This window comes from Lepisosteus platostomus, chromosome 12 (genome assembly GCF_059453375.1).
Source record: "Lepisosteus platostomus isolate fLepPlt1 chromosome 12, fLepPlt1.hap1, whole genome shotgun sequence".
In the NCBI taxonomy this organism is placed as follows: domain Eukaryota; kingdom Metazoa; phylum Chordata; class Actinopteri; order Semionotiformes; family Lepisosteidae; genus Lepisosteus; species Lepisosteus platostomus.
The window spans coordinates 23,099,767-23,119,241 of NC_142622.1; the positions used below are offsets into that span (position 1 = coordinate 23,099,767).

At 38.8% G+C, this 19,475-nt stretch overlaps 1 protein-coding gene across 2 annotated transcripts in view; it reads left to right on the plus strand.

Annotated features, from left to right (window-relative positions):
* Positions 1-18,089: 18,089 nt before the first annotated feature.
* Positions 18,090-19,475, plus strand: part of galnt1 (UDP-N-acetyl-alpha-D-galactosamine:polypeptide N-acetylgalactosaminyltransferase 1) — a 204,873-nt gene continuing 203,487 nt past the window's right edge. The window contains exons 1-2 of one of the 2 annotated variants that reach the window (XM_088601435.1): positions 18,090-18,346; positions 18,609-18,745. The gene's annotated coding sequence lies outside the window, so the exon portion shown is untranslated. Of the gene's footprint in view, positions 18,746-19,475 lie in introns of both variants that reach the window. The other variant, XM_088601436.1, reaches the window with a different exon arrangement.

A 19,475-nucleotide genomic window follows, 5' to 3' on the forward strand; every position in this document is an offset into this window, starting at 1 on the left:
TTATAAACAATGTGTTTTCAGAGCAGAAATCCTAACCCCAGTTTGGATAAATATAATAAATAAAATTAATAATATGTGCTATGCAGTGAAATAATATTCCAAACATAGCCACCTGGTTTCTTTTTTAAATGCAAAGTTTATTACACAAAAGGAAAACTGAAACAACAATTAGAGGCTCATTAACTGTAATTACAAACTAAAAACAAAATACAGTACAAGATGTGTAGCCCAATATCTACAGTCCCAAGATACATTCATCCTCTCAAAAATGGATCAACCTGAAACATGACAGTTATTTAAAGGGTGATGCTTGTTTCTACATGACAGTCTGCTCTATCAAAAAAAAAAAGCTAAACTAGGAGAACCATTTTTTCTATAACAAACTAATCCATCCAACATATGCAATCAGCCTGGTGGTTATTAAAATAAATATTCACTCAAATGTAAAAAACACAGCCCTGTTCCCTGTTCTGGCCATTTTTCTTCAGTACTTAAAACCGCCTCTTACCTCACAAAGAGTTAGAAGAGGCTCTAGCATGAAGGAAGTTGAGGACATTGCTTTTTCAATTCTAGAGATAAAGTACACTGACCTGGTCTTCTAGACTGGCCATTTACTTCTTAGTCTTCATTAGTCTTACTGTATATGGGCATCTTTTCAGAAGTCTTCACCTATTTGTGCCTCCCATTCAGAGGGAAGAAGTTCAATACATATGGTTCCAAATTTTGTTTTCCAGGGCTCAAGTAAACACAACTATACATGACTCACATTGGTATAGCTAGTATATCCCAATATATATGTAGACACACAGATAACAATATGCATGTGCATATGAAATTCAGTGATTTATTCCCTCAGAAACAAAATCCTTCTGAAAATCTTCTAAGGTTGTAAATCCCACTTTCTAAATCAAATTGTCACACAGGTGACTGTTTATGCTGCCTTCCAGAATAACATCATGCCCTACATCAAATCTCACATACACTGTGTCAGAACAAAATCAGACAGTCATAAATGTCCATGTAACCTGCATATGTATAGTAAATAAACAAGCTGAAGGCAAACAAATCAAGCAGAATTATTTAAATATCACATTTCCGTAAACTGGGCAGCATGGTGGCATAGTGGATTAGCATTGCTGTCTCACACAGAGGTGGAGCCTTGGGTTCAATGTACAGACTTAGGGGGCAATCGGCGTGGAGTTTGTATGTTCTCCCTATGTTCACATGGGTTTCCTCCAGGTGCTCTGGTTTCCTCCACATTCCAAAAATATACTGGTAGGTTAACTAGCTTCAGAAACAAATGACCCAGGTGTGAGTGTGTGGAGTGTGTGGAATCTATGTTTTGCAACATCCCATCCAGGGTATATTTTTGCTTGTGCCCATTGCTTGCTGGGATAGACTCCAGCTCTCTAACGACCCTGAATTGGAAGCAGCAGTTAGAAAATGGGTAGATAGATGTAGGTACGTATGCCATTTTAAATGTTAAGTCTTCTCAAATTATCAGTGTATAATGTGTATGTGGTTTAGTACTACACTTTGTCCACCATAATCCTGTCTCTTGCCAGTGCATTTTATAATAATTAAGACATAAAAGAAAAATCTGGCAAAACAAAACTGCTTATAATCGAGATAGGTTATCTGAACAACAACTTGTCCCCAGTTTTAGCAAGCTACTAATAAGAATGTCGATTGAAAGAACTTTATTTTTAAAATTCCACTCCTAGAAATCCACACAAATACATGAAAAAGCCGTATTGTTTCCAACTGCAAATGCTCAGACCTCATTCATTAAATTGTTCAATTCAATATATTTTTATATAGCGCCTTTCACAACAAGGTTGCCCCAAGGTGCTTAACAATGCAAGTGACCATACATTTGTCAATACAGAACAGAAGACCAAAAGACAACGGAGAAGAGGAACCAAAATCTCTTTAGTAAGGAGAAAAAAAACCTCTAGGGGTCCAAGGTCAACTGGTTGCCCAACCCTTTTAGGCATGCTAACATTATATACTTTTACAAAAGGAAATTATAAGGAGGGTATTAATCCATCCATCCATCATGTTTCCTGTGTGTTAGTACTCCAGGCAGATCTCTGTAGACCAGTAAAGTCCTCCTAAACAATAGCTATATCCATGATGTCCCTCTTGGATCCATGGCAGTGATGCAGCATCCAACTCAGATGGTGCCCAGCCCAGGCGCCATCCAGACATGTGGGGAGGAGAATAGGATAGTTTGGTGAGAACAGATGTATCTACCTGGTGGGCCAACACAGAGACACACAATGGCATGTACAGTAGCACCAGCAGCCATGGTTGCAGCAGGCTATAATGTAAGGTGTGAGCAGGCTAGGTTGAAGTAATAGGTCTTCAGTCTGGATTTGAATACTGAGATTGACCCGGCATCCCAAATATGGGGTGGGAGACTGTTGCATAAGCTAGGGGCCCTGTAACTAAAGGCTTTACCGCCAACTGTTATTTTATTAATTTGTGGAATATGAAGAAGACCTGCATTCTGTGATCTAAGCAGGCAACGTGGATGGTAAACATTAATAATTTCCATTAGATAGACATGTGCCTGACCTCTAAGAGTCTTGTAAGTAAGTAGAAGGATTTTGAAGTCCTCCCTGTACCTGACAGGAAGCCAATGAAGAGAGCTAAGTATGGGGGTTATATGGTTGTACTTTCTGCTCCTAGTAACAATTCTAGCTGCTGCATTCTGAATTCACTGTAAGAATTAATGTTCCTGCATGGGGAAGCACCAGAAGATTCAGACATAATTCTCAATTTCTTAAAGAAACAACCAGACTGCAAGCAAAGCTTTGCCAGTACATTTGCTTGCGCTGTCGTGAGTTGGCTTTGAGAGAAAGCCGCCATCTTGGTTCAAAACCCTGGCCCAATGATGTGGCCCTGTGCCCAGGAGCTGAGGAGGATTAGGGTGGGGTTTGTGATGTCACACCCTCTCTCTCCAATTATCTGACACCTTTTTGTAGTATTTGAAGTGGTACCAGCTATGGTAATGCTTCAGATACTGTCCTGTGATCAGTGTGGGTTCTACAACCCTTTTCTGAGTTTTTCCCCTTCGAAATGTCTCACCCTTTATACTTATTTTTGACAGGAAATAGGTCATTTGTAATGTTCCTAATAATTATTAGGAAATTCATGACCTCCTGTTGGTGTTTGCATTTCATTATTTCTTTGCTATCAACCTCTTGTGAGCCATACCATTATGCATTTCTATACTTTTATAACATATAGATCATGTTAGATTTGTGACCAATGCACAAGCTAATATCTTCATCTCTACTATGAATTATGATCACAGAGAACTCTTATTTACTCTTAAAATCCCCTTATTTACAGTAAGACTGTTAGAAGAATTATTTTCTCTTTGTTTGAATGACATTTTTTGTTCACTGAAACTGTAAGGCACTTTTAATAATGCACATGAAAAAGCAGAACGAGAACAAAATAAAAACAAGAGGAAGGAATATAGACTGCAGGAAAAAATGCTATTGCGAGAAACACGAAAAGCAACTTTCATTCCAAAACTATTTTCTAAGAGCAAAAACCTATTACATCAGACTGAAAAAATGGTAGCCTCAAGACAATTTAAAATATATACAGTATATAAATAAATTGGACCAGGATTAACAAAATTCTGAATTTCATTTCATATACTGTCCACTGCATTGCTGCAAGCAGTAAAAGCCACTGGAATTGAGAACAGCTTTGCAATGCTTCAGAGCCTAAAGTCAATAGTCACTTATTCCAGCAATGTTTTTTGATCAACATAAAAAATGATTCAGTAATAAATTGAATTATCCCGAGATTGGTCAATATTCCTATTTATGAAGAAACCACTTTTGAATTTTTAAAGGTGTCTATCAATTTATTAACATACAACAGATTCTCCAATACATTAAATGATCCCAAGATAGCTCAATAGCACAAGATATTGGGGAACTGCTGGAGAATACTAAATACTAATACTAATATTAGAAACAATATTCTTTACAGCTGTTTTTATATACTGAATTACTAAAAAAACTACACTTTGTCCACCATAATCCTGTAACATGACTACATTTTATAATCAATTTTAATTAAGACATAAAATCTGACTATCTCTATGCCTTATATGCCTTTTGTTCAGGTGTTATATGATGCTGTGTAGTCTACATACCCCAAAAACCTAATGCAAGTCTACAGTATATGCAAATTAAAGTGAATATTCCAATTTGTCTAATTACCACATATTTAATCAAAAGCATAGATCAGAAATGAAAAAACCTTGTGACACAGTGGGACTACATTGATGAAATTGATGATCTTATGAAAGAGATAAGTGGCACAGTTTTGCTGGGAGCTGTATGTTCTCCATGTATTTGCATGGGTTTCATCTAGGTACTCTGGTTATGTCCTAAAGTCCAAAGACATAGTGGTAGGCTCATTTTCTTCTGGGAAAATTGGCCTGGTATGAATGTGTGCAGGTCTGTGTTATGTCTGTGTCTGAATGAGACCTACGATAGACTGACATCCTGTCCAAGGTTTATCCTGCATTGCAAACCTGTATTGGATTGAGGAGTTAGGAAATGGATGGATGAAAGAAATAAGAACCTAGAAACAGGGTGAGATCCATAAAGGATTCTGAAAGAGCTATATCAGGGGTGTTGGACGCTGGCTCTGGAAGACCAGTATGCCTGCTGGATTTCAAGTTCTCTTTAATGCAGCAGAAATGGGAAAAGCTAAATTGGTCAAGCCCGAGAAAGTCTAGGCTGGAATAAAAACCCGGACAAAACCTCCAAGATCAGGACTGGACAACCACCAGCTAAATGCTCATGCAAGTTCTGTAACTAAAACTTCAATAAATCATCACTTGTTTTTGCCTCCCTAATGACTCTCTGTACAAAGTCTTCCCATGATCTATTCATACAGAGCACCTAAAGTACATAGAGAAGGAGAAATACATTTAAAAAAGAAACAATTTTTTGGCAAGGCACCCAAAAAGCAGCACAGCCTTTTAATATATAAAAATATCTGATGTACGTATTGTATGTTTGATAGTGAAGCATTGATGGTGACCCACATCTGCCACACAGAACAGAGATGCTCCTGTGGAAGCATTTGGAGGTGACTTTGAAATGTCTGTCATCCTGGCACATCTGGCTGAGAGCAAGAACCCAAGCTGTCGTGGGCTTTTTTTTGCCAGTTTGCATAGACAGAACACACCACAGTTAAAATGGAGCGTCTGTGCTCTATCTAGCTCTGTTGAGATCTTCAGTTTAATTTTTGTTTCAATTTGTAAAAAGGCACAGTGTGTAAAAACAGTGCACGGTTCAAAAATGGAAGAAAATGTCCTGTGACACCAGGTGGCTTAAATACAATGAAGGGAATGCAACTCATTTCAATAGTTCCTGACATATCATTGATTTTTTACTTCAAGCTGGTTGCCACAAGTAATACAATATGTACCATAAATAGGGCATCAATTGTAACTGAGATGTTGCATCTAAATTCTCTTACCTGCATCAATATTTTATAAATTAATGAATTAACATCATAATGAACAATAAAACCAGAGAGACAGAACTTGTCAGGAGACATTGCTTTTCTTCTGATTTTCCTTCATTTGTATTTTAGTGCAGAATTTAAATCATGAATTGTCTAATTCATAAATATCAAATGCCAAAACCAGCTACTAGAGTCTCCACCCGTTTTTCAAATTCATAAGGTGACATCGCATTGAACTGAAGATCTTTGAGAACTGTAGAAAGCTCTGATCCTGGTTACTACAGAAGCTGAACCTTCTCTTTTAAATAACAGAATTGCTGCCTTGTCAGTGTAATGTCTAATTGAGAATTCATCCGTTCATTTTCTAACTGCTTCTTTCAATTCAGGATTGCAGAGGAGTCGGAACCTTTCCCAGCAAGCAATGGGTGCAATGCAGGATATACCCTGGACGGAATGCCAGTCATCACAGGGAACCTGGAGGATGTATGTTTGTATGTTCTCCATGCAAACACAAGGAGAACATACAAACTCCACGCAGATACACCCCAGATCCGTAATTGAACCAAGAGCCCCAGAGTTAAGAAGCAGCAACGCTAACCACAGCTCCACTGTGCTGCCCCCAAGGGAAAATTTGTAGATATTCATCAAATTTTGGGGCATTTAGTAAGGGTTAGGGTATGGTATGAAACATGATCTCTGATTATTTAAAAGCTGAAACTTTGTGTCTGTGTTAATGTTATTCATATTGATCCAGATCCAGATGCCTTATTATATAGACTACATTTGACAGCTCTAAAGTGGTCAGTTAAGGTAAGAGTAATGCGAACATAATCAAATTTAATTTCTTTAGAACAGAAGTACTTTATTAATAAAAAGAGAAGGCAGTAATAGGCCCATATAAAACTACTGTTGCTGAACTATATAGTCATTTTAGTTTAAAGTGTTTTGTTGTACTGTATATATTTCTAAGTGATCAAAACTGTATATATTTCTAAGTGATTTCTAAGTGGATCAAAACTAGACTTGTGTATAGTTTTGCACATACACCTGTTCATATAATATATACTATGATATGTACATTATATTAAATGTAATATATTTATATATATCTTATATATTGATGAAAAAACAGGCAACACACACACCTACAGTATATATGTTCTATTTTTCATGTTGAAAGCTCTTAAATAAATGTTGTTTAAAACTCAATGAAATTTTGTTCTAAATTAAATTATCAATATTCCAACATTTTTCAGAATGACAGAAGTTGTCATCATATTTGATTTGTTCAAAAATGTCTATTTTTTCTTTTCTTCATATAGTTGTGCTTGATTAATATAATTTAACAGTACTCAGGATACACATTTGTATTGTTCTGTAAACAGACAGAAACATAATATATCACACCTTTAGTGTCAATAATGTTGTTACCTAATATATTTTTCCATCTTTGATGAATTCTTTGGGAAAAATAAAAGTATGTAAAAATAGATTAAAGGTATAGTACTTATACAACTGTAAGTAGTACAAATGTTGTTCTCAACATTCGATTTGAATAGTTATCCAAGGTCTTTTGTACATTACAGATGATCTGAATATAACAAGATTATAATAACATAAGAACATAAGACATTTTACAAATGAAAGGAGGCCATTAGACCCAGCTAGCCTGTTTGATAGTTAGTGGTTATATTTTCCCAGGAACTCAGCTAGCCATTTTTTTAAAGAAACGAGGGAATTAACCTGGCTGGATAGTATTGCCATCCCACAACCCTTTGGTTGAAGAAATGCCTCCTGTTCTGTTTTAAATGGAACATTATCATCAATGGACTGATCTGTCAGAGATACTGCCTCACTGTGCATCACCTGGACTAGTGTTTTTAGTTATGGAAGCCCTTTTTGTTTTCTTCCATTTGTTCATCTGGCCCAGATGGAATTCACATGCGGGAGAAAAAATGCCCGAAGTTAATCAAAACAGATTTTAAAAATCAGCTGTGAATTAGAATGATCAAGTTATACTTTTACTTTTTTAAACCTGTTCATTATTAACGGAACTTTTATTGTCCTCTTTGATGTGTATTAAATATATTTGAAATGGTTGTGTGTCATTAGTTTACCAAGTATAATGGATGGAGTTTCCTCTATCAGTCTCTCACTTCTTAAGAGGATGCCTGCCTGACAGACTGGGAATGTTAGCAATACAGTGCCTTGCGAAAGTATTCGGCCCCCTTGAACTTTTCAACCTTTTGCCACATTTCAGGCTTCAAACATAAAGATATAAATTTTTTATTTTATGTGAAGAATCACCAACAAGTGGGACACAATTGTGAAGTGGAACGAAATCTATTGGATTTTTGAAACTTTTTTAACTAATAAAAAAATGAAAAGTGGGGCGTGCAAAATTAGCCTTCAGTGCATTATCTTGCCTGACTGAGGAGCTCTTTCAAATATTGTGGTATGGAAAGCTCAGTGAGTTTTACCCTAAGGGTTCTGTATGTTTGACCCTGTTTTTCTTAGTCAGCAAGATTTGGTTTCTTTCATTCCCACTTCATGGATCTGCTCATAATACGTGGGCAGAAAATAAACAAGGCTGTGAGTTATTTTCTGAAATGAGTGCCATCTGAAGGCTATTAACTGTCTTATCTAATCCAATTTCTAATCTGGCACAAAGAATTTGAGCAGCCCTTACAACAATATTAAACCTTACTGTATGAGCCACCCATCGCAACTGAATCATATTTTAATATTCACAGCTTTCGAAGTGCAAAAAAGAGACCGAACCCATCTCTTCATTTTTTGTTTCTGGTTAGAAAGAGCTGAAAATCGTAGCTGCTGAATATTAAAATGGATGGATGGTCTATAAATAAAATCATTTCTTCCTTAAATGTTAATACACAAAAAAGCCACTACCATCCACTGGAAGATCATTTGACTGGTGTTCCATCCAGGGTGTATCTCGTTTGCATCTGTTGCTTGCTGGGATAGGCTTCAGCTCTCTTGCGTCCTTGTATTAGATAGTGGTTAGAAAATGGATGGATCATTTCAAAGCAAGAACAGGAGGCACTTCTTTACCCAGAGGTTCATGGGGAAGTGGAACATGCATGTGGATGAAGCAGTTAGAGTACTTGATTCAAGAAGCGTGATTCAGGAAATGATTGGGTGAGATCCTCGCATCAGTTTAACTACCAATGGGGGAGATGGGACCAATGGCCTCTTCTCATTTGTAACCATTCTTATGATTTCAGTAAGACAACAAACAGGATTTCATACAATTTTCAACATGGTGGTGTCAGAGAAATCGTTCCGCTTCCCCGAAAAAGACAGTCTGGAGTCCATCTCAGAAGTATAACAGTCCTTATTTTTCTGTTATCTATCACGCTTCCCTGCGATTGGCAGCGTTCCAGAACCACACACATCTTCCCCTTCCCTATTTGCCACAGATAACTTCTTTTGATATATTTAGTTACTAAGTTTCATAGCAAGTGTTCCTACTGTATATAACATGGTATAGAATTACATAGTAGCCCTTGTGTCCAGCATTCTTCCACTCCAGTTCAATCCAGTTCTGCCAGTTCTGTATGTCCACCTTATAAAATACAGCAGCATCAGCAGAACAAGTATGTACAAAGTTCACAGAGACCCTCACAACAGTGGTAAACAGCCTCTATTTTAGTTTATGAACAGAAACTGCAGTCAAGTTTTTAAAGAATAGCTGGAACTGTTCTTTACAACTTAGATTATGTGAATATGGGACAAGCTATCCAGTCATGCTGTTGAAGCCAGTACTCTCGTTTCTTTTAAGAAATGGCAGGATGATATCAATTATTTACTACCAAATGTGTTATATGGGACAAATTAACTTCATTTTTTGTACCCTGTGTTATGGTCTTATTTTCTCAGGATGGCTTGAATGAAAGTTTGGATAGTCAATGCTTTGTCTTTCACTCAGGCAATCAAAGTGTAAAGTCACCTTACGTGTTGCGTTATCTCCTATCACCATCTAGAATAGTTTTAACTTGAGAAAAATATCTGCTAGCACTGAAATGTTGTTAGTTCTTTTAATGGGCTCTTTTCCAGTGAAACTCAGTTTAACCCAGTGAGATAAAAAAACGAACCTGATCTCTTTTTTCAATTTTAGCTCCTGAAACTTTGATGCATCTGTAGTACAATACATTAAGTACTGTACATAGAATGTCTTATCTATCAGCTATGCTAATAAGTTATTATATTAAGTAATTAGTTTTATGGTAAAATTCTGAGATGCCTGATAAGTACAGGGAGATTTTCAGTGTAAAGGATCCTGATGAGTTAATATGATGATAGGATATGGTGCCAGACATTCACTAAGGACAGTCAGTTCAGATCAGAAGTGTGGATCTTATTAGCTGCTAGAAAATCTATTGCTCTCCAACGGGAACCTGAGCATTATAATGACACTGTCTATAAAGATAAAGTACAGGCCAGTTTTAATCAGGGCCACAGAGTAAAAATCTATGCCGTGGGGAAAAGCAACCCATTTCTCATCCTTCTATTCTCCTTTCAGTCAGGCAACGGTAAAATAAGTTAAATAAACTGAATACTAAGGAACATAACTTTCTAGTCACCCTTTTTCCCACTGAGATTCCCAGAGAGTAAAGTGCAATTCCAGAATCTTGGACAGATACACAGCCTTGACGAAACAGGTATCATACAGTCATGTGCCAACCTGGAAGGTAATGAATGAGACTGGGACAAATAACGGGTGTATGCAGCCTCAACAGTGAGGCTCCTGGAACATCTGACAACTCCAGGAGGAGGATCTCCCCCACAGTCCCTCCTGGAAGCGGCACTCTACTTGCATTGGAGGTGAAGGCTGTACTGGACTGTGGGATTTAATTTCATGAATTCATCTGCAAGTCCCGCTAACTCTCTTAGGGGTTTAATTGACCTTATGAACTCTTTCTCTTCATGTCTAACTAAAAGGTTCTGGTCATGTCAGCGACAGAGGAAGGGGCAGCAGCTCTTTTCTAATTTCTGGCCTTGGCAGGAGAGCTGTAGTTGCCTTGACTTCCATTCTAGGACTTCATTCATACTTTTCAAATTCACTAACAATGAACTATTTCAGGTGGCAGGGTGGCGCAATGGTTAGCATTGCTGTCTTGCAGTGCTGGTGGCCTGGGTTGAATTCCTGGGGTGCTATCTGTGTGCAATTTGCATGTTCTTATGGGTTGATTGGCTTTTGCGAAAATTAGCTCTGGTGTGTCTGTGCGTGCCCTGCGATGGACTGGTGTCCCACCCAGAGTGTATCCTAGAGCTCCCTGTGAGCCTGAATTGGTTAAAGTGGTTTGAAGATGGGTGTACGGAATATTCCAATTGCCAGTTTTCTGGATAATCTGTGTCTGTGGCATAACAATGACAAAAGACAGTTTTAAGAAAATAAATGCAACTTGGTTAAAAATGACGCTATCCCTCACTGCCAGTTTCTCTACTGCAGTGGTAGAAGTGCCTTTTTCAAACAGAGCAATAGGTGTTATTGTTTTCTGAAATGGGCCACTCTGAAATGTAAACAAAAAGGAAATGACATTAAAGATCAAAGTGACTTGAAAGATTTTTTTTAGGCTGATAGAATAATAAAGGCAGATGTAATGCCAGAGGAATCATCCCTTAGCTCGTGCTTTATGAATATTGTGGTTATACCCAGAAGCTCTTTTACAAAAGAAAGTGGAATCAATAGTTATGATGTGATGGTTCAGTAACAATTCCTACAGTAGCAACAAAGGTCAAAGATCTGTAAATCAGCAGCATGTATTTTATCGATCAGTGTCAAATAAAGGCCATTGATTTAGTTTAATTTTCACTTAGTGGTGGGGATGTATTTTTCACCCAGAGGTACCGCTTGTTAAAGTCTCTGTTTTGTGATCATTGTCAGCAGATAGAGGAAAGCAGCACAAGTATTATGTCAACACTTGATCGTACTGTACATAAGGAAAACACAATGAACACAAAGGGACACGTTGAGCCATCAAAAATGTGAATGCAGGCACCTTGCGCCTTAAGTGCTAAAACCACCAACCTAATTACAAAAACACCTGATATAATATGGAGTGAAGACCTCTAAAATGGAATCACATACTTACAACCTCACTCCTTTTGTGGAGTTTAGTTCACCAAATGTTTAAGAACGTATTTGCATGGAACTACCTACAGACTTTTAGATATACTGTAGATGAAGGCCCCTGTTGCTTTCAGCTGGAGAGATGTCACACTAACCTTCAAGGGGTACTACCATTGAACTTGGGGGTGATACTTAAGGAAACACACGTTCAAAAATCAATTCTGCGGATGATAAAGATACATGTGACAGTCTGTGTTGGTTAATAGCCATAAAACACTTACAGGTTTGTTATGCTGGATCAGGTGCATTTGTGGCTTCAGAGAAACTGTAACTGCTGCAAGAGCACAAACTGCAAACTATTTAATGAAAATATTCATTCCTCTTCTCACATGCTAACCCACCCTTAATAGTCATTTGTGGAGCTGCCCCTTCCTGACTTTCATAAGAGTGATGAGATGGTTGATTCTATAGCATTGAGTAGACTCACCGCAGTGCCAGTACCACACATGAGACGTGCCTTCAGGTGTAAAAATTGTATTTTAGTGATCCTATTTGCGATCAGCCATTTATTATAACTGTAAGTGTAGCTGGATTGAAAGTATAAGGAAAAACGCAATTAAATATAAAGATTTTTTCTTTAATGATTATTTTCCATGGCAACAGCAGTTAGCATTGCTGCCTTGCAGCGCTGGGGCCCTGGGCTTAGTTCCTGGGGTGCTAACAGTATGCAGTTTGAATGTTCTCCCTGTGTTTGTGTGGATTTCCTCCGGGGCTGCTCCAGTTTCCTCCCACAGTCCAAAGTCATGTGGGTTAATTGGCTACTGGCCTTGGCGAGAGTGTGTGCGTGTCTGTGTGACTGCCCAGCTATGGACTGGCATTCTGTCTAGGGTGTATTCTGCCTTGTGCCCAGATGATTGCTGGGCTCCCCTGTGACCTGAATTGGATAAAGCGGTTCGAAAATGGATGGAAGGGTTATTTTCCACACTCTCACAGCCCATTTGTTCAAGGTGGAAGCTTGAGAAGAAATTTACAATGTCATTCTGTTGCAATGCCCTAACAATATCAAAACATTTGGCAATAGAAGAGCAAGATGAATTAAACAGACATTCTCTCAACTAGAAACATTCTACTAAAAATCAAAATCGAATCAAATCAAAGTTTATTTATCAAATGCACAACAATACAGCATGCAGCAGTAGTTGCTGGCAATGAAGTGTCTTTTCTGCGAGCTCACAAAAATCACAAGAATCACAAAAATCGCAAAATTCACAAAAACACAAAAACCATAAAATGTAGGTTATGAAAATAAGGTTACATAATAATAGATGTAATAGAAATGGAATAAAACTCAATATGAGTAGAGCTGTTATGTGTCCATGGTGTATGCAATATACAGTATACAAGTAGTGCAGTTATGCTGAATACAGTGAAAACTGTGTGTCCATGTAGCCATTACAGGTGATTTGCTAAAGGAGCTGCTGGTTGGCTATTTAGCAGTCTTATTGCCTGGAGGTAGAAGCTGTTCTGTAATCTGTTGGACTTTGACCGAATGTTTACCAGACGGTAGGAGGGAAAACAGTTTGTGACTGGGATGACTGGGGTCCTTGAGAATGGACCGGGCCTTCTTCAGACATCTAGCTGAGTAGATATCCTGGATGTTTGGTTGCTCACAGCCGGTATGAGCTGTGCTGACTTCACCACCCTCTGCAGTACTTTGCGATCCAGGGAGGAGCAGTTCCCATACCAGGCAGTGATGCAACCAGTCAGGATGCTCTCAATAGTGCACCTGTAGAAGTTGGCCTGGATATGTGACGGCATGCCAAATCTCTTTAGCCTACAGAGAAAGAATAGGCGCTGCCGTGCTGTTTTGACCACGGTGTTGGTGTGGTGGGTCCAGGTTAAGTCCTCTGAGATGTTAACTCCATACTATCTATATGATTTAGTTTTCAGTCATTTTAACTTGTCAATCATATAGTACTTAAGCTTTTTTAATATAGATGTTCCATCCAAACAAATGTTCCCACAATCTACCATGTATGTTACATACAGCTTGTGGCACAGTGTAAACTAATAAGGCTTCTTTTGCAATATAAGAAGTGTATTACTCAATCTGCCTCAGTCTTAATAGTAATGCATTTTTTTAATGTGCAGTATATCAGCATGTTACATCAGACAGATACAAACTATTCTTGTCCTATTATCTACTTCCACATTGTGAACGTTTCTTTCACTTAATCTTCATATAACAGTGCATGCAAATTGAGTGTAATCTACTCCTGTTTTACTAATTAAAGAAAACTCACTCATTAAATTAAACTGCTTGTCACTTTCTAGATTTGCTAATGGGCTTAACAGATTTGCAGACACTTCTCTCCCTTATTGCAGTAATATATTCTTGGGTAGTAGTAAAGGTGACAGGGGATGCAGAACAGGCTCTATTCAGAGAAAGGGAAGTCTGCCATAAGCATTTATTCCCAAAACATCTATTTTAATGCTTTTTTAAATTGTAGCCGCATGGCTTTCTTACAAATGCAGATGACTTCCAGTAGAGAGTGAAAACCTACAGCCCTATTTAAAGTCAACACAAGTAATCATATACCCGTTTCAGTAAACCCTCCTTCGGGAGCTGTGACATATCCTGCTCTCAAACAGGGTGGTCCCAAGACTCTACACGATCATATTTTCACAGCAGCCAAGAGACAAGCAGTCCAAATTCTATTGATGGCCTTTTCAAGTAACACAAATGAATCCTTGAATCCATCTATCAAAAACGCAACCTCCCCTAGCACTCTACATGCCATTTAAATATATAAATGCCTTATTACACCAATGTGAGAAAGTGAAAATCTACGTCCTTAACCAATTAAACAATAATTATATCAATTACACCTGGTGTAGCTATTGACATGCTATGAGAGGCTGAATTGCGGCCCCTGGTGGCAGATTACGTGTAACTGCAGCCCCTTCTTTAGCAGGTGGTATCATAAACCAAGCTCTAGTTCTAGAGTCTACTACAGTGTCCAGGTATGAAGATTATGTCAATTCGCTGTGGCTTCCTAATGTCAGATAACAGGGCAGGCATATACTGTACCAGTAGATCGTGATATGTGATTGGTTCACTTCTCTCATCCCATAAGGCACAGCTTGCAGATTATAAATGGCCTCACCTTATTCTTTGACCTTTCCTATGCTTTTCGTGGAGACTCCGGTGTGTAGACTCTTTCAGAGGACTGCGGTAGATCAGCCCAAATGCCAGAGGCAGCCAGTGCCCAGGCTGTGCTCACCTAGCCTGACAGAGGTGTGAAGGGTAACAGAGGCCAAAGCACACAGTGAGGCACCTCATCCACAGCAGTGGTATTCGGATCTGATCTACCTTGAAATACCCTTGCCTTGAGGTAAGGTAAGGTATTAAAAGGGAGCAGCTGTTTGTCCTTCTCGTTCTAAGTGTATGTTTCACACTCATGTGACGGATTTTGAAAATGTAATTCACAGGTTAGTTTTTACAGCTGTCCACCCCCTCCCCACGCACAGAAACATAGACAGAGTGGAAATTAAGACAGCAGGCTTTAACATTAAAGACCATTAAGCTATGCACAACACTCTACCACTTTGCATTTCAGTTTAAAATGGTAAAAATTTAGAAACTCGCCTCAGGCTTCTAATGTAGGATGTCTTGACAGGAAATTCATTTACATCTATAATAAGCTCCAATTAACATTTATTATTGCCTGACACATACAGCAAGACCTCTTAAGTGGTGAACTGCAGTATAGCTGTGGTTTTTATCTGATGTGCAAGCTCCAGTTAGCCATGATAACTGCTCTCTGTTTGATATAATGCATCTTAACACTCACTGCATGAAATGATACCGATCAGAATGAAAACTTTGAAGTCAAGGAATATTATACAAGATTTATTACGAAGCAAAGGAGAAAACTTTCTACAGACTTTCTGCTGACAGTAATGAAAGTCAGGTTTTTAAACATTTCTATCAGTTTCCCTTATAATCATCTCTGTATAGATCTAGAGATTGGCTTGCTTTAAGATACTGTATGACATGTCTTGTTAAACAGGAATTATTATGGTCACTCGTCTTTGAACTTTTCTTCAATGCAGCAATTATTTTTGTAATGTGCTGAGCAGGAATGTATTGCAAATGAGATCTTCCTCATGTAACATTTCTTTTTGCTAGTTATAGATGAAGACAATATCAGTTTGTATCATGGTGACATACTGAACAGAATAAAGCAAATTGCACAACAATGAAATCTGATCAAAGCGCTATGTTGCTTCATACCATCATTTTCAGGTTACTGACCCCAATGGACACACTCAATAGTGTAAATTATAAGGGATGCATATTAAAACAATTAATGAGTCAGTTAACAATAACTAATGTAAAAATTAATTGTACAGGAAGATGCAGGGCAACAAGTCCTTGTGGTGTCTGTTATTTTCCAGAGCTCAGCTGCAGTCTGAACATGCCAATTAAGGTGAGATGTTCTAAAGGCAATGCAAAAAAAAAGTAAATTAAGGCTTCAAGACAAACAGAGGACAACGATACCTGTACTTTTTTCCCTTTCATCCCATTTGGATTAACCCAAGGACTAAATAGGCCAACTTTTCTGTGTGTTTCTTCAGTACGTGGTAATATACCTTAAATCCACTTTCTAAGTGCTTTATGTAATACAGGGTTAATAATAATAGTTTCTTACACTTACTGTATATAGCCCTTTTCTGGCAACTCCACCCAGAGCACTTTAGAATTAATGGGGACTCCCCTCCACCACCACCAATGTGCAGCCCCACCTGGATGAAGCGACAGCAGCCATAGTGCTCCAGTACACTCACCACACACATAGATGGGGATTATTAGGAGGCCATGATTGGTAAAGGCCAATGGGAAATGCCCAGAGAGATTAAGGACCTTGGTTTTACATCTCATCCAAAGGATGGTGCCTTTTTTTATAATGCAGGGTGACACGGCTGCTAGACAGGATACCACTACATAGCAGGACACACACTCACACCAGAGCCAGTTATCCCAAAAGACAATTAACCGACCAGTATGTCTTTGGTCTGTGGGAGGAAGCCCACACAAACACAGGAACTCCAAGTAGACTGCACCCCAGGAATTGAACCCAGGGCCTCAGCACTGCAAGACCACAATACTATCCACTGCACTGCTGCGTCAACCCACACTCATCTGAATCTTATATACAAAGCTAACAAACTTCCATTTCAAATATCCTATGTTTATTTCTACTGTGTTTAACCAAACTTTAAAGAGCCAGACCATGAACTACAATTAAAGATAATCATGAACAGATGAAAACCAAACTAACACAAGGTGAAATTAAAGTCTTACATAAAGGGCCCTGGAAGTATGAAACAAAACCCTTAGTCATGTTGTCAAGAAAATACATTGATCCCTAGATCAATGAGCTACCAGTACACAGGTTAGCTCCCTAAAATGGCCTCATATCATTTGTAAACTTTATTAATTTAAATTTATAAATAATATACATAAGATAAATGAATCTCAAAGATAAAAATGGTGATATTATGTATTTGTAGTCCTGGAATGTATAGAATGAATCGATGAAAGCGTAAGAAACGTAAACGACATGAACGACCGTGTATTGGGTTTCTAATGCCTGTTTTGCCGATTAATGTATTTTAAAAGCCCAGGTCATACAGCGAGCAGTGCATGTTTTCCATGCACTGCTCGGAGACTTTATAGAGACCGTCCACTTTCCTAGCCATGAAAAAAATTGTAAATGAGGTATTCTGTAATGTGAGGGGGGGAGGGTTGTGTTAAAAGATTTTAGGACCAGCATATTTGTCTCTACCTCACTTGCCGCCATGGGCAGGACATTCTGATACATGATGTTTTCACTGGCAAGCCAGGAGATTATATCATGTGTTTTCTGGACCAAATAAATCACCTTAAGTATAACGACAAAAGCTGAATGAAAAACTTTTCTCGACAGTCGTTCTCTTTTGCCTCTTTCGCACCACACAGACTGTCAATGCAGACCCACGGGAACTGCGACGCTCCGGGAATTCATTCCAGTATATAAATCACCAAAATAATGTTTACATTATTTGCCGTTGTACTATGTTTGCACTATGTTTTGCAAACTAAATGATTCAATGCAATTAAATACTCCTGAGTTTCATTTAACAATACATATTAATACAAAACGTTTACCGACTAGCATTTCCGTACCAAAATGCTCAAGGGGCATCTGAATTTTCCTTAGATAATACACGCTGTGTCTACAGCATGCTTGGGATTTTATTTTGTTTGTTTTTTTGCATTAGCTGGGGGAATAGGCGATTTATAATGTGACAAGCGGGCACTGGCTATCTCTTCTCTGCTAAACCCCGAGCCACAGCAGTACGAGCCGCACGCCGCTAACTACCTCGGCGGAGAGGAGGAGGGTGACGTGCGTGAGGGAGGCGGGATTGCTTCCGGGTTGGAGCTGCAGTGGGAGGGCTCGCTGCCCCGCAACCAGCCCCGCACACACCGGAGAGCAGAGAGCGGCGAGCGAGCGGGCAGCGTCGCGCAGGGGCTGAGCAGCGCGAACCGCGGCTGAACTACTGTTCAGTTTCCACCGAAAGGAGGAAGAGCTGCGCCAAGAAGCACGCAGGACACCGCGGTTCAATAAGATGAGCTAGGCTGCATTGCATCCGTCAGGTCTCCCGCTGCCTCTTTTTTCGGATTAATTTGTAGAGGTATAGCGGTATTCCTTTTTTGGGGGAAAAGAGGAGTTCTGAGACGAGGCATCGGATCTCGTTAAAAAAAGAGATCTAGCTTGTATTTTGTTCACTCGGTTTTTGCATTGATGTAACGGCTCGGCTTGTCGCTCCTTGTGCCCGTTAGCTGTGCTTGTTTAATGAGCGGTTTCATCCTGGGACTCCGTTTAGCACTGCCTCCTGTTTCTCAGCGGAATTCTTTTTAACAAGTCGTTTTTCCCCTCTCATTCCGCTATCTCAGACTGGCACTGGAGTAACGCGAGTCAGCGAAACACTGGAATGACACGATATTGGCTTCTGTAAGAGCGCTGCGAAGAATAAAAAGAAGAAGCAAAAAAAATATATTTACATAGCTGAATTCCGACTTTATCCAGAAAGGTAAGTGAAATGAATGTGTACAGGCCTACACGACGATGACAGATATGCTATACTTAAGGGCTGAGATAGCCAACTTGCATTTAGATGTAACTAAACTCGAGCGAAAAGTGTCACTATTTTATTTGTAGACTACCGTTTTTTTACATTTTTTTGCTCTTTGATCTGCATTTTTCTCCCAGATAGTCTCCCCCCCCAAAAAAAAAATTGACCTAAACAATTTATGCTTATTTTACCAAAAGGGATGTACTTCATTTCTAACCTTCAGATATCTGGATAGTCTTTTGGTTAACGGGACATTTTCAACTATACCTATCTACGGCGTACGATAATTGATCTAATGTATTAGCCTTTTTAAGTAAAAGTTTTCTTTTCGCTATTTTAATCATATTTAACCCCTCAGGTCATATAAGGTATAGACTCTTATAGTCCTAAACTATTAGCATGTTTGACGACTGGTTAAATAATGCAGTAGGTAGCCGTGTTTGGATAATTGGACAAGTTCAGTAACTAATCAACGTCAAATAAAAAAAGGCAACTCGGTGAATTCAACAGGGCTAATTCACGTGTTGGCGATTTTTGATCCTAGCTGCCTTGACATACACCGGTAGCGGTTTTATAATGCACAGTTCCTCATACTGACAGAAAAAGTCAATAGTTTGCATTTAATAGGTTATGGGGTTTCGGTTGCGATTGCTTCTGGCTCAGAAAACAACGTACTCGCTGGGTAGCT